General features: G+C 39.5%; 1 protein-coding gene and 1 non-coding gene across 17 annotated transcripts in view; both read left to right on the top strand.

The window, feature by feature from the left end:
* The window catches only part of NRXN3 (neurexin 3), a 1,648,091-nt gene that overhangs the window by 1,460,030 nt on the left and 174,401 nt on the right, over positions 1-13,660 (top strand). The window lies entirely within an intron of this gene.
* TRNAD-GUC (transfer RNA aspartic acid (anticodon GUC)) lies at positions 10,186-10,261 on the top strand. The gene has a single exon. It is a non-coding gene; the product is annotated as a tRNA-Asp (tRNA).

Below are 13,660 nucleotides of genomic sequence, written 5' to 3'. Positions count from 1 at the left end.
AGTTTCTATTTCCAAGGGACTTCCAACATGGAAGTTGGTCTTTGGTTGGGGAAAAAAAGAAGTGTTTTTAAAATCTTTTCAATTGAGTATGTGTATGTGTACGTAGCAGTGTTTTTTTAACTTGGCTGCATATGAGATTCTCCTGGTAAGTTTTTATAAACTGTGTGTGCTCAGGCCTTAGTCCCAAATCATCTCATTTAAATGGTCTGGGTTGTGGTCCTTGGATTAGCAGCAGCAACCTGGAGCTTCTTAAAAATGCAGACTCTTTGCCCCACCTAAGACCCCCTGAATCAAGATCTGCATTTTAACAAGATACCCAGTGATTTGTGTACACAGGAAAATAGGAGGACCAGTACTCCAGGAATTAATATTCTCTAAAATCCCATCGTGATTTTATATGCAGCTGCTTTTGAGAATCCCTGATATTTAGAGTGCTAACCGTGTCTTTTATTTGTCTCGCAGACTATGCTATTCAATACAGTAGCTTTTAACCACAGGTAGCCATACTTGCAATGTGGCTGGTTTGACCGAGGCACCGAAGGCTTATTTTTACTGTGAAGTTGTTATGAGCAAGGCACTGAGGGATGCAAATATATTTTTTCATTCAATTCTCAGATTGGTGCTATGAAGGTGCTGGCTGGTAGCTTATACTGGACAGCTAGAACAAGAATATAGTATCTTTTATTTCCTTTTACCTGTTTTGCATAATGTAAACTTGCATTTACATTATTAATAAAATAATGGGTCTTTTCTCTCATCTACCTTCTGAACTCATCAAATGTATTTTGAGCCTGACCTGTGGTGGCGCAGTGGATAAAGCATCGACCTGGAAATGCTGAGGTTGCCGGTTCAAAACCCTGGGCTTGCCTGGTCAAGGCACATATGGGAGTTGATGCTTCCAGCTCCTTCCCCCTTCTCTCTCTGTCTCTCTCTCCTCTCTCTCCCTCTCTCTCTCCTCTCTAAAAATGAATAAATAAAAAAAAATGTATTTTGACCTTACATGATCACTGGGATAATAACTTCACTCGATACTGAGGGTGGTTGTCTCAGTAATGTCAAAAATGGCAGATGCCACTACCTTCGCTCTGCCAGTTCATCCAGATGATGGTGGCTGCCTACTGTTGGGCATTTATTACATATACCCTGCTTCATGTCCATCTTCTTTTTTTTTTATCAAGTGAGAGACAGGGAGGCAGAGACAGACTCCTGCATGTGCCCCAACCAGGATCCACCTGGCAAGCTCCCTACTCGGCTATGCTGTGCCAATCTGGGGCCGCTGCTCCATTGCTCAGCAAACAAGCTATTTTAGCACCTGAGACAAGGATATAGAGTCATCCTCAGTGTCTGTGGCCAACTTGCTCATTTGAGCCATGGCTACAGGATGGTAAGAGAAAGATAGACAGAAAGAAGGGAGAGGAGGAAGGATAGAGAAGCAGATGATCACTTCTCCTGTGTGCCCTGAGCAGGAATCAAACCAGGGACTTCCACACGCTGGGATGACACTCTACCAATGAACCAGGAAGCCAAGGCTTTCACATCCACCTTCTTAAGCCCTGATTTAACCTTTGAGGCCAATGTTAGTTTCATTCTCATATTACAGATTGGGAACAGTTGCAGGGATCTTAGGTAGTTGCCTGGCTCACAGAATGAGTGGCAGTGCTGGTGATGTTCTAAACCAAGACCACCAGGCTTCACAGCCCCAGGTTTTAATTGCATTCTGCTCCTTCCATGGGGTTCTTTTGGTCTTATCTCAAACCTGGACAATTTAGAATTTTTCTCTCAAGTTAAATCTCTAATTTCTGCCAATTTAGAAGTCAGCACTTCCCTGAGCATTTATGACATCTGCCTTCCTCCGCGCCATCAGTTAGGCCTTTGGGGACTTTGGCAGCTTTTTTCTCTAAGTGATCCCATTTTACCTGCTAGCACTATATCTAAGCAGAAGGGAAGAGCTATATTAGATGGAATTCTGTTTTACATTTTAATATTCTTGCTTGAGGAATGGAAGAGTGATGAGATGGTGCTTAGTATTATTTTCTTCTATTTTTTTAACCAGGCAATCTTTTGCCTTCTGTGAATTTCCAGGCACAAGGTAAACAGCTTTGTACAAGTTACAAGTTAAATACAGATGCCACTTAACTTACAATGGAGTTACATCCTAATAAATCCACCATTAGGTTGAAAATACTATAAGTTGAAAATGTATTTAATATACTTTATCTACCAAACATCATAGTTTAGTCCAGCCTACCTTAAACGTGCTCATAACTCTAACATTAGCCTGAAGTTGAGCATAATAATTCAACACAGTGAGTACACTATAGAGTATTGGTCATTACCCTCTTGATCTTGGGGCTGACTGGGAGCTGAGGCTCTCTGCCAATGCCCAGTGTCATCAGCGAGTATCTATTGCATATCACTAGTCTGGGAAAACATTTAAATTCAGAGTTCAAAGTACAGTTTCTGTTGAGTGTATTGCTTTCACACCACCATGAAGTCGAAAGTCTTCATTCAAACCATCATAAGTGAGGGCCCGCCTATACATTCATTGCTATAAAATCTAGAGCCTTTCTCTCCCTGTCAGTGTCTCCTAGAAGCTGATAAGTAGTTCAAGGCAAAAATTTCAAGATTTCTGACTAATGCTAAAATTAAACATAAATACCCAGAAGAAAAAAGACAAGACTATACTACTGACCTTGAACAACATAGGCTTGAACTGTGTGGGTCTACTTATACACATTTATTTTTATTTCTTGCAATAATTACTGTAAATGTACTTTCTTTTCCCTATGATATTTTAGTATTTTCTTTACTTGAGCTAATTTTATTGTAAGAATATGTATATTATATATATAAAGCATACAAAATATGTATTAATTGAGTGTATGTTATCAGTAAGACCTTTTGGTCAAAAGTAGGCTATCAGTAGCTGAGTCAAAACTTATACATGGCTTTTGGGTTGTGTGGCAGTTGGTGCCTCTAATCCTCCCATATTTCTAAGGGTCAACATAGGATTAGTGTTTTTGTTTATGTGTGTGTGTGTGTGTGTGTGCGCGCGCGCGTTAGGGAGACAGAGAGAGAGAGAGAGACATACTTTGAAAGAGAAGAACATTTGGGAAAGAGAAAGAAAACATATAAACACATGTCCCTTAGACATTAAGTTCAAGATCATTTATAAAATAATTAAATAACACAAAAAAAGAATTTGTTATAATGATAAAGATGTATATCAGATAATATAGTAGAAATTATAGTAACTAAATTATTTATCTGGAATTGATTTGTGAAGAGAGCAGTGGTTTTGATGTAGAGGGTTATTAAGCAAATAATAATTTTTATGGAAACTTCTATAGGGCTTTACAAGATAAACAACTTAGTCTTGGGACATAATTTGTTTTTCTCATCTTTAGTAGTATTTAGAGGGGAAGGTGAACTTTAATGAATTTAAAGGCACACAATACATATTTATTTAACTGTACGTTAAGTATTTTCCACATTTCAAAGTTACTTCTAGGTATTATTTAAGGAAATATGTTTCCTAATTTTTATGAATAATAAGTATATTTATATTAAACCAAATTCATGGAATAATGTTTTCAAGATTAGAAATACAGTGTGCTCACCTTTTATGTGGTTTTTAATTTATATTCATTTGAGAAACTGTAACATAAAAATACTAGTGATATCTCACTCTATGTAAGGCATATGTAATTATACAAATTCTTCCAAATTAAAATAATCATTAAATATTGCATAATTTCAAAGCTAGACTGAGTGAATTACAAAGAATCTCTAGTTTAGGTAGTAAATAAAAATTCTGGCATGCAGAATTTGTTTTTATTTATGAAAATCTAGAATTATTATTCCAACATAAAGTGCAATTATCCTATGCCATTGTCCCTCTGCCCCAGAATTATATGAACATCGAATATCCTAATGCTCATACAAGAGCATAACTTTATTTATGGGAAAAGTTTTCAATTTTCAATCTCTTCAATTTAAGTTTTGTACAAGGATGCAGGGTCCCTCTCATTATTTAAAATCTAAAAAAAAAAAAGAAAGAATATTTAGTTTCTTAGAGAAAGGTGATACACAAAAGTAGCCAATAATAATAATATATATTCTTATACACTACATCATTTATAATTCTATAAAGCACAGAGGGTAATGAAAGGCGCTCCAAACTGTAAATCACTCAATCGATTGTAATCATATTGCAGCTCTTCTCAAAGAGATAAAGACCTTCCACTCCTCTAAAGTCCCTGTCAATACCCCAGCAGGCTGAAGAAGGGGGAAGGAGGGTTAGAGGAGGAAGGAGAGAAGGAGTCAAGGACAAAGAGGCACTGCTAATCTTCATGGAGTTCATGTGCACTGGATTGGATGCCCAGGGGTGTGTGCAGTTTGCTCCATGAAATGGAGTTCTTTTTCACGTGGTACTTTTACAGCCTTACAGTAAGTCCCTGAAGCTCTGTGTGGGCCTGGCTGGAGGGACTTGCCAAATGCCCATGGTTGATAAACAGTGCTGCATAAAATCACTTAGTGACTAGGTACATGAGTGGAAAATAACAATTCAAGCCAAAAGCTAAGGGTTGTATCAAAACAACTGATAGAAATCAATTGATAATGGGCCAGAAAAAAAGTAATTATATTGTACTTTCAAAAGGCAGAAACTCTTTAGAAATATTTTTACTAACTGGTGTTGCTTTTTATATTTTAAAAATGTTACTAATCTCCTATACCAATCAGCGGGGTAACTTTGAATGGAGCAATCTCCTTATACATATATTCATTCACCCTTCAACAAATATTTATTCAAAATCTACTTTATGTGTGAATCCATATTAGTTATGGATATATGATCTCAGGTGAGATCTGGGTTCAAGGGCACACATAAGTGCCTTTAGAGCTTGAACTTGGGGGCTGTGACCCTGGGTTCTATAGGACAATGGTAACAAACTCTGCTACCCTAACTAGGCATACACAACCCTAAACTATTGTTCGTGCGTTATTTCACTTACTGTCATCTTCCCAATGGTTTTAAGGGAAAAGAATATTAATCTACCTCTTTTACAGGTTAAATAAACCAAGGCTCAAGGAGTTGGAACACCCATGTTGCAGTCACAGGGCCACAAAGTGTCAGTGCTAGGATTCTATATAGGTTTATAAGTTCCTACACTCCTATCCTTTTGTGCTACCCCACTTTCCATCCGTTTCCCAGGAGCACTCCAGTTTGCATTGTGTATGTAGAGCTCAAATTCATTTGGTTGACAGCTCTAAATTCACATGCAAATTTACTATTGTTTCCCATACCCCAGTGCATGCAGCACACGCTGTAATCACATTATTAAACATTTACTAGAAATGTGCTTCTGCCCGATGCACAATTGCCAGTCTCAATGTTTAATTAAACTAGAATTTGTGTTCATTTTAATCACATTATAGAAATATGGTGAAATCTTCATTCCAAATGCCCTCAAGTGTCTGAGAGCTGTATATTTATCTTGTAGAAAGGGATGAAGCTATTACAGCATATTCTTGCATAAAGGATTTTAGGGGAATAATAGTAATAGGTTACACTGATATAGTACTTATTTTGTGCCAGGCTCATGGATTACCACGTTGAGTATTTCTCACAGCGTCCTAGAAAAATGGATTCCGTTATTGTTCCCAATTTAGAGATGAGAAAACTGAGTCTTGGAGAGGTTAAGTGATACCCTCTCCAGTCTCAGACAACTAATAGGTGATAGGATCAACTTGGATTTGAATATAAATGTGGAGACCCTGAAAACTTTATTTAAGAAAGTCTTTTTCTAAATATTAGAAGCTTTTAAAGCTATACGGTCTTTGTTGCAATTATTTAAATCTGCAAAAAAAAAAGTCACACACAATACATAAATGAATGTGCAGGGCTGTGTTCTCATAAGATGATTTATAAAAAAGAAACTGTGATGAGTCAGGTGTGTTCCTTGGTTGTAGTCAGGAGTCCCTTGATCTAGATTATACATATTTTGAAGCCTATAGCTTTGTTTTCACTGATCCATCAGCTTTATTTTATGGATTGTTTCATCTCTGCTTAGAATAAAGGGAGAAAGATAATCTCTAAGTGGGTGAGTGAAATCCCAGAGACACTGGAAATAGTACTGCTAAGTAGACCTGTCTAGACCCACTGTTGAGGTTAATTCAGAATAAAGAAATACAAAAATGGGACAGGCAATCCGTTTACCTATTCTTAAACAAACAAACAAAAAACTAACCATACCCTGCTTTTCTAACTGAACACCAAAGACACAGATTCAATTTCATCTTCATTCATGTTATGCCATACATTGCTTTTAGAGCAAGATTTGAAAGTAGCAAACAGAAAGCATTATTATTTCTTTAGTTCTGTTACATCCACTTAAAAACTAAAAGTTGCAGTGATCCAAATACACTTTTCTCCTCTCTCTTTAGCAAAGTTAACATACTTTTCTTTTCAATTCATGGGTTTTTATTAGCCCCGTTTCTGCTCCCCTACCCTGTTATCAGCCCTTCTGCATACAGGTGCCAACTGATTTCTTGCATTTATATTTCCTTCTACTTGCTTCCTGCTAAGTCCATCTAAGCCCCGGAGAACAAGCTCTTTATTTTCTCAGCATTGGCTGTCCTTTACCTGTGGATGAGCACTTCCTGCTTGAGCTTCTGGTCCATTCCTGCCATTGATCTGCCATTATGAGGGTGGACTCTCCTTAAAAATGAGTCCTCCTCACCCTGCTGTTGAATTTTAAAAATTTTAACATTTTAGTGAATTGGGGAAGTGACTAAAGGAACGAGAACCAGGTTATAACTGTTTACTGGTGTACATATACACACAAGCATTCACAAGTTTAAAATAAGTATTTAAAAAATAAATTGGCCCTGGCTGGTTGGCTCAGTGGTGGAGCGTCAGCCTGGCGTGCAGAAGTCCTGGGTTCGATTCCCGGCCAGGGCACATAGGAGAGGCGCCCATCTGCTTCTCCACCCCTCCCCCTCTCCTTCCTCTCTGTCTCTCTTCCCCTCCCGCAGCCGAGGCTCCACTGGAGTAAAGATGGCCCGGGTGCTGGGGATGGCTCCTCAGCCTCTGCCTCAGGTGCTAGAGTGGCTCTGGTCGCAACAGAGTGATGCCCGGGAGGGGCAGAGCATCGTCCCCTGGTGGGCGTGCCGGATGGATCCCGGTCGGGCGCATGCGGGAGTCTGTCTGACTGTCTCTCCCCGTTCCAGCTTCAGAAAAATACAGGAAAAAATAAAAATAAAAAAATAAATAAATAAATTAAGGCAGACTAGACTTTATTTATACAAAAATGAGGGTTCTTTCACATTTTACTGGTATTAATTTTGGTTATAATAAAATTATCAATCAAAAGTCAAAGTTCTCTCTCCCAGAATAGAAAACACTTGACTTCCTATAGCTCAAGCACCGTGGTCACAGTTTTGTTAATCCCCCTTTTTTGAGACAAAGGTGCCTGTACAGTGGTTGCCAATGAATATTAAATAGTACAGCTAGCTGTTGGCCCTGGCCGGTTGGCTCAGCGGTAGAGCGTCGGCCTAGCGTGTGGAGGACCCGGGTTCGATTCCCGGCCAGAGCACATAGGAGAAGCGCCCATTTGCTTCTCCACCCCTCCGCCGCGCCTTCCTCTCTGTCTCTCTCTTCCCCTCCCGCAGCCAAGGCTCCATTGGAGCAAAGATGGCCCGGGCGCTGGGGATGGCTCTGTGGCCTCTGCCCCAGGCGCTAGAGTGGCTCTGGTCGCAACATGGCGACACCCAGGAGGGTCGCAACATGGCGACGCCCAGGATGGGCAGAGCATCACCCCCTGGTGGGCAGAGCATCGCCCCCTGGTGGGCGTGCCGGGTGGATCCCGGTCGGGCGCATGCGGGAGTCTGTCTGACTGTCTCTCCCTGTTTCCAGCTTCAGAAAAATGCAAAAAAAAAAAAAAAAAAAAAAAAAAAAAAATAGTACAGCTGTAGTGAGATTACTGGAGACTTCCTCTGATTTTACTGTCTGCATACACACAATAACAATATACACCAAGGTAAAGAGCAGCCTTTACAAGCATTAAATATACTTTTAAGTTTGTTTTAAATGCAACAGAAAGTTATCAAATGTTTTATTATGAATAACTTGTAAGGTTTTACTGGAAAATTCTTCTTCGTTGAAACAAATCAGATTTTTTAAAAATACTTTTCCATTGCTGAAGTGACCCTCCATTGGTTTCAAAGGATAGATGTCTCAGTGTGCTTAGACAAAATGATAAAAGGGAAGAAGGAGGACACTTAGGCATCATGAAAGTTTCCAAAAAATACAAAACTAAATATAAATCTAACATAAATGTAAATGAAAAGTAAAAGTAAATCTAGACTCTCAGAAAAGGCAAGGTTTTAGAAAGATTTCATTTTAAAACCTATATAAAACTGTCGTGAGATGGTGTTGGAAATAAAATAGGAATTTATATAAGTGAAGTATTAACAGAAATAGAATCTGATGCTTTCAGGCTTTCAAATGAATAGCTGGATCTTTTACTAAGTTTTCTGTGTGGTAAGGATAGAGTAGGACCTCCCAGAGAAGTAAAAAAGGAGGTAATATATGGGAAAGAATATATTTTTCTTGGGGAGCAATTAAGATCTCCTAGAGGAGATAAACCAAGTGAAATCTAATAGTCTTGCTTCATTTTGTAACTTTCTCCTCTGTGACCGTGGAGAATTTTGATCTTTAAGTGGATCCATAAAGGGAATTTTGGTATACTCTTAATAGATCTATTCTTGAAATAAGTCAGTTGAACTGAGTAAAGTGTTCTGCCATGATGTTGACTCAGAGTTCTAACCAAACGTGATCCCAGACCTTCACAACAATTCTCTAATCTTCTTTCCATTCTCAGTAGTTTTTTTAATTCTCAGTAGTTGTATGCAATTTATCCACAACACATTTCCAAGTCCACCTCCCTAGCGGTCTGGCTGAAATGCAGTAGTAGCTATACAGGCCTTTGACAAACACTGTGGCAAAAACAGTGATGACCTTTTTAGCCCGTGAATCCCGCTCATTCGGGCGGCTGCATAATTGTATAGCTGCATCATTCTGTCAGGTTACAGTGGCTTTCATTTTTTCTGGTTAAATGGGACAATCAATACAAGTGCTCTTTGTTTTTCGCTCTTCTGGCTTTGATTTCTTGATTTATGCCACTGTCTCCACTGCAGCTACGTGAACAAGCACGCTGTTGACTAGAGGGCTCAAGAGTCGGAGCAATAATTGGTATACCTTCAAACCTCACTGCCTCCTGGAACTGTAATATCAGATGAAATCACGGTCAACACAGCCAACCTCTAGGGTTTTAGGGACAGAAGCAACCCTGGTATCTATATTACTTTGTTACCAGAAACCATTCAAATGCTTCTTTAAAAGTATTCTAAGCATCCATCTCTTGTAAGTCCCTGTACTAAAAACTAAATAATAAGAATCAGACCATTATTCAATTAGAACAGTCATCAAAAGAGGATAAGTGAGCAGGAAATCTACACTTTTTTTTTAACGACTCACTATGTCTAGGCTCTCCTTTTTCAGTTATTTTTAAAATAAATTTATTGGGGTTACATTGGTTAATAAAATTATATATTAAGAAATAAAACTTTGGACAGAGCCCTTGCCTTTTGGTTTGATGGGAAATTTTAATTCCTGTTTAGAAGTCTTAACATTTGTAAGGATTCTGATGTGATTATTTAAGCTACTATCCCTGATAATCACAAATGAAAACCTAAAAGCAAAAAAATGCTTTCCTCTGACTAGACACATTCCTTGTCCTAATTATACTGTATGCTTACTAAGGTTCTAAGTTTTTTTTGTTTCTTTTTTTTCTTTTCTTTTCTTTTTATAAATAAATTTTTATTAATTTTAATGGGGTGACATCAATAAATCAGGGTACATATATTCAAAGAAAACATGTCCAGGTTATCTTGTCATTCAATTATGTTGCATATCCATCACCCAAAGTCAGATTGTCCTCCGTCACCTTCTATCTAGTTTTCTTTGTGCCCCTCCCCCTCCCCCTCCCTCTCTCCCTCCTCCCCTCCCCCCCTTTTTCTTTTTTTTTGACAAGATAGCAATGGTGCATCAATAGAGATAGCATGATCTTGAGTAGGCAAATTGAGTCACTTAAAAATCTTTTTAAAAATCTCTTGGATCAGGCCCTGGCCAGTTGGCTCAGCGGTAGAGTGTCGGCCTGTCGTGCGGGGGACCCGGGTTCGATTCCCGGCCAGGACACATAGGAGAAGCGCCCATTTGCTTCTCTACCCCCCCCTTCCTCTCTGTTTCTCTCTTCCCCTCCCGCAGCCAAGGCTCCATTGGAGCAAAGATGGCCCGGGCGCTGGGGATGGCTCCTTGGCCTCTGCCCCGGGCGCTAGAGTGGCTCTGGTCGCGGCAGAGTGACGCCCCGGAGGGGCAGAGCATTGCCCCCTGGTGGGCAGAGCGTTGCCCCTGGTGGGCGTGCCGGGTGGATCCCGGTCGGGCGCATGCGGGAGTCTGTCTGACTGTCTCTCCCCGTTTCCAGCTTCAGAAAAATACAGAAAAAAAAAAAAAAAAAAAATCTCTTGGATCATTATTGAAAAGATGAAAGTGGGTTTCTGTAAGGGTGAAATTCAAAGTAACCTGGCAATTAGAATGGTGAAAATATAAGGTCATCTGGTCTACTTCCCTGGTTGGTTTGAAAATTTCGACACAGGGATAACTAATCTGACTAGTAAAATGTGAAATATTGCAGATGATAAAGTTTGTCTTTCTTCCACCAAGAGAATAGATCTGTTTGATTTCTTCTCTTTGGCTGGGGCTGGGGGCTGGGTGAAAAGGTGGAGGGACTCAGAAGTACAGATTGGCAGTTACAGAACAGCCACGGGGATGTAAAATACAGCAGAGGGAATACAGTCAGTAGTAACTATGTATATAGTACCCAGTGGATAATGGAAATATCAGGGGGACACTTTATAAAGTATATGATTGTTTAATCACTATGCTGTACACCTAAACTGATACAAAATAATATTGAATGTTAAAATAAAAAAAAAGAAGGAAGAAAAGAAAAAAAATCCGCTGGTGGAGTGAGGGTTCCACAATATCTTACCAACAAGTCCAGTCAGCTCTTCTTACCAACCTTCTGTCCATCTCTCATTTGAATAGTGATGGAAGGAAGGGTCAGATAACCAGCATCTCAGCCCCTTATTAGCTCTGTTCCTTACTACCTGTAGAGACCATCCCTGCCACTCTCCCTCCCTTTTCCTAATCTAAGTCTAAAACTGGGTATGAATATACCCAGAATATAATCTCAGTCTAAAACAGAGAAGTATGAATCCTTCTGTAGTTTTCCTGCCCTGCCCCAACTCCCTCAGCCTTGACCTTGCCTTCCTGTCTTCAGAGCACTGTTACTACTGCATTCCTTCCCGAGGGTTTGATATTCTCTCTTTAGAATGAAGAAGAGGGTTAAGTTAGGTCCCAGGGACCCTCATCTCCCTGTCGCCGTTCCAGGACTTAAGGCCTTCACCCACCACAAGCTCCTTTACTCCACAGATGGCAGCTGAGCACTTTCCTCCTTTGCGGGCCTTGACCAAACCAGCACGCAAGAGAGTGCTTTGTTTACCCAGTCTTACCTTCCCCATTCATCATGGTTGTCATTTAATATCTGGTGTAGAACAAACCACTCCAAAACCCTATTTACTGGCTCACCTGTCCACACATCATGTGGGTGTTTTCTCCTGTTGCAGCCTGGCTTAGATGGATCTGGGTAATTCTGACGACCTCCCACACCTGGGGAGGTTGATTGGTTTGAGCTGGTTGAGCTTGGATGGCTGGGGTTTCTCTTCTGTGTCTGTCGCCTTCCAGGAGCCAGCCTGAGCTTCTTCCTGGGCCTGTTTCAGGCTTCAGCATCGCGAGAGGGCAAACATCCACACGCCTAGGCTGTTCAGTCTTCTCACATCTCATTTGCTGATACTCCCTTGCCCAACAGGGTCAGTCTCAGAGCCAACCCAGAATCAAGAGGTAGAGAAATAGACAAGCTGTGATCAGAGGAGGGACAAAGTCCTATTGCAAAGGAGCGCAGGACTTAGAATGGGGGTATAGCTATTCGTCAAATTAGCACATTGGCCGAGAACTTGGGAAAGGCTCTGGCTGCTGTAATTCACGTTCCCTCTTAAATTTTCTACCTCTCCATTTTAAATCTAGGCCTCAACCTGAGGTTGTAAGCTAGTGAGTTTCACTGAGGAATTGTCCTTTTCTTTTCTTTTTTTCTTTTTAAGTATATGACATTTTAGAATTAATCTTGGCTCTTCCTGCCGTATCACACGGGTACCTTTTCATTTCTATCTTTTCTAAGCATGTCTTACTATTTTGCCTTAAATAACTTTTCAAAAAATTAAATGCCTATTTAAAATTTTAAATATATTTTATTCCCTTCTGATGCTTTTAAATACTTTATCTGCTTTTGTTTGTTTATATCAGTGTTGCTTATAAAATGTGTTATCAAGTGTTTATTTTTACAGGTTATGTTCTTCCTCTTATTTCTTTTATTTATTTATTTTTTTAAAAAAAAAAACAAGACAGGTTATAAAAACAGCCCCATGCTGGTCTATACATTCCCGTAGACGTGTTCCTCTAAACTCAGTACATTGCTGCTTATCATTTTTCTTTATTCGCAGCCTGATTTGAGGCCATGCCGTTCTCACAAACAAATCAGTTTGAATTAATTTGCTAAGTAGAGTTAACAAGGCATTGTATGAATTCAAGATATACTAAAAGGGCTGTATTCCCTGAAGTTACTTAAGTTACTTCTTCACTGGGAAAATTTTGGTTCTTGTACCATATTGCAGCAGTGTGAGCCTGACCTTTGAATCTTGCACTAAATGATTCATGGCTGCCAACTGGTTTATTTTATGAAAAGCCTTGGAAATGCCACATAACCAAACAAGTAGGGGTATAGTAGACAATTCTTTAACTAATACATTTTTGGGGTTAGGGGGGTGACCCTCAAGATCTACACTTGCTAATACTTACCTATGCTGAGTCTTATTTCTAATAATGTCCTAAGTGGAAGTTTAAGAAGTGTTAAAATAAGGGAAGTTTCTTGCATCATCTTTGAAGTCTCCTCAACATAAAATTGTAAACGCCTCTCACTGTGAAATGTTAAGTTCCAATGAACTCTGTGCCCATAAACTGCTTTTTAATTATAAAACACACACACACACACACACACACACACACACTTTGCCAAAGAGGGGCTTCAGTGTTATCCCGATTCCCACTCTTCTCACCTCTCCCTCAACCCACATCTTCATCTGTAATCAGTAGGTTCTCTAGACAGGAGATTTTACTTTAGACTTTAAAGTCTTGAGCCAACAAAGTACAGTAAACAGAAAATTTCAGTCCTCCTAACAGGTGAGGAAATGGCAATCAACTTTCTGCAAAGGAGCTCAAATTTCTGGGTATTAGATAAGAAAAACTGCTTAGGATGCTTAATGAATCTGAACTCTAAGCCCCTGTTAATATTCACTCAAAAATAATGTTGGGAGTCAATTAGAATGGAAAATTTGTTTGGAAAAGTATCCTAAATTTTATATTGTGTAAAGGATTGATATCTTAAACTTCAGACTGATTTATAAAAATTCTCTCAAGTTTTTC

This window comes from Saccopteryx bilineata, chromosome 4 (genome assembly GCF_036850765.1).
Source record: "Saccopteryx bilineata isolate mSacBil1 chromosome 4, mSacBil1_pri_phased_curated, whole genome shotgun sequence".
In the NCBI taxonomy this organism is placed as follows: Eukaryota; Metazoa; Chordata; class Mammalia; order Chiroptera; family Emballonuridae; genus Saccopteryx; species Saccopteryx bilineata.
The sequence above is the reverse complement of the archived record's forward strand: the minus strand, read 5'-3'. Positions and strand labels throughout refer to the sequence as shown.